At 44.4% G+C, this 2,291-nt stretch overlaps 1 protein-coding gene across 1 annotated transcript in view; it reads left to right on the top strand.

Moving 5' to 3' along the window:
* The window catches only part of LOC123970460 (polyunsaturated fatty acid lipoxygenase ALOX15B-like), a 26,965-nt gene that overhangs the window by 838 nt on the left and 23,836 nt on the right, over positions 1–2,291 (top strand). The gene's annotated exons all lie outside the window — the stretch shown is intronic.

The raw sequence follows: 2,291 nt of genomic DNA, 5'->3' as shown, positions 1-2,291 counted from the left end.
GACTTGAGACTTGACTTGGACTCTAGCTCAGTGACTTGAGACTTGACTTGGACTCTGGCTCAGAGACTTGAGACTTGACTTGGACTCTAGCTCAGTGACTTGAGACTTGACTTGGACTCTAGCTCAGAGACTTTAGACTTGACTTGGACTCTAGCTCAGTGACTTGACTTGGACTCTAGGTCACAGACTTGAGACTTGACTTGGACTCTAGGTCAGAGACATGACTTGGAGTCTAGCTCAGTGACTTTAGTCTTGGACTCTAGCTCAGAGACTTGAGACTTGACTTGGACTCTGGCTCAGAGACTTGAGACTTGACTTGGACTCTGGCTCAGTGACTTGAGACTTGACTTGGACTCTAGCTCAGAGACTTGAGACTTGACTTGGACTCTAGCTCAGTGACTTGAGACTTGACTTGGACTCTAGCTCAGAGACTTGAGACTTGACTTGGACTCTGGCTCAGAGACTTGAGACTTGACTTGGACTCTGGCTCAGAGACTTGAGACTTGACTTGGACTCTAGCTCAGAGACTTGAGACTTGACTTGGACTCTAGCTCAGAGACTTGAGACTTGACTTGGACTCTAGCTCAGTGACTTGAGACTTGACTTGGACTCTAGCTCAGAGACTTGAGACTTGACTTGGACTCTAGCTCAGAGACTTGAGACTTGACTTGGACTCTAGCTCAGTGACTTGAGACTTGACTTGGATTCTAGCTCAGAGACTTGAGACTTGACTTGGACTCTAGCTCAGAGACTTGAGACTTGACTTGGACTCTAGCTCAGGCCAACACCTGGAAAAACCTAGAAACAGACACCGATGTGTAAACTTTAAAAACACGACAGTAAAAGTTTGTCTTACCGTCTCTCCGCTGTGTGGCTTTGAATTCAGCTCCATGTTGTTGTTAAGATGCAGTTTCACCTCTACGTCACCTGCAGGCAGCGTGAAGCTGTTTTAAAGGTTCCAGCAACAGTGATTTGTAGCTGAAAATACATCCTGATATCAAGATGAAGGGAAACTTCAGGTTTAGTACGTGTTAAGTAAGGAGGAGGAAGTATTCTCAGCTTCATGTAGTTAAAGTATCAGCAGTAAAAGTACTGAAGTATTCTCAGCTTCATGTAGTTAAATTATCAGCAGTATAAGTACTGAAGTATTCTCAGCTTCATGTAGTTAAATTATCAGCAGTATAAGTACTGAAGTATTCTCAGCTTCATGTAGTTAAATTATCAGCAGTAAAAGTACACAAGTATTCTCAGCTTCATGTAGTTAAAGTGTCAGCAGTAAAAGTACACAAGTATTCTCAGCTTCATGTCGTTAAAGTATCAGCAGTAAAAGTACACAAGTATTCTCAGCTTCATGTAGTTAAAGTGTCAGCAGTAAAAGTACACAAGTATTCTCAGCTTCATGTCGTTAAAGTATCAGCAGTAAAAGTACACAAGTATTGTCAGCTTCATGTAGTTAAAGTGTCAGCAGTAAAAGTACACAAGTATTCTCAGCTTCATGTCGTTAAAGTATCAGCAGTAAAAGTACACAAGTATTCTCAGCTTCATGTCGTTAAATTATCAGCAGTAAAAGTACTGAAGTATTCTCAGCTTCATGTAGTTAAATTATCAGCAGTAAAAGTACTGAAGTATTCTCAGCTTCATGTAGTTAAATTATCAGCAGTAAAAGTACACAAGTATTCTCAGCTTCATGTAGTTAAAGTGTCAGCAGTAAAAGTACACAAGTATTCTCAGCTTCATGTCGTTAAAGTGTCAGCAGTAAAAGTACACAAGTATTCTCAGCTTCATGTCGTTAAAGTATCAGTAGTAAAAGTACACAAGTATTCTCAGCTTCATGTCGTTAAAGTATCAGTAGTAAAAGTACACAGGTGCTGAGGAGCAGCTGGCTGTAGTGTCTCTGTCTGCTCAGTAGAGGGCGCTGTGGCTGCAGGAGAGCACAGAGGGGAGGAGGAGCATATTTGGTCTCAGGCTGAGAGGATCGCCCTGCTGTTTGTTCACTGCTGCAGAGATCAACCTGGAGGAGGAGAGGAGGGGGAGGAGGTCTGGCACTGCAATGCAGAACATCAAATGAGGGAGGGAGGAGAGAGAGAGGGAGACAAAGAGGGGGGAGGGAGGGAGGAGAGAGAGAGGGAGGAGAGAGAGGGGGGAGGGAGGGAGAGGGGAAGAGAGAGGGAGACAAAGAGGGGGGAGGGAGGGAGGAGAGAGAGAGGGAGGAGAGAGAGGGGGAGGAGAGAGAGGGGGGAGGAAGAAAGGGAGGGAGGAAACAGAGAGGAAAGGAGGAGGGAGAACGGAGG

This window comes from Micropterus dolomieu, linkage group LG04, assembly GCF_021292245.1.
Source record: "Micropterus dolomieu isolate WLL.071019.BEF.003 ecotype Adirondacks linkage group LG04, ASM2129224v1, whole genome shotgun sequence".
Taxonomy (NCBI): domain Eukaryota; kingdom Metazoa; phylum Chordata; class Actinopteri; order Centrarchiformes; family Centrarchidae; genus Micropterus; species Micropterus dolomieu.
This window is presented reverse-complemented; position numbering and strand designations above follow the sequence as displayed.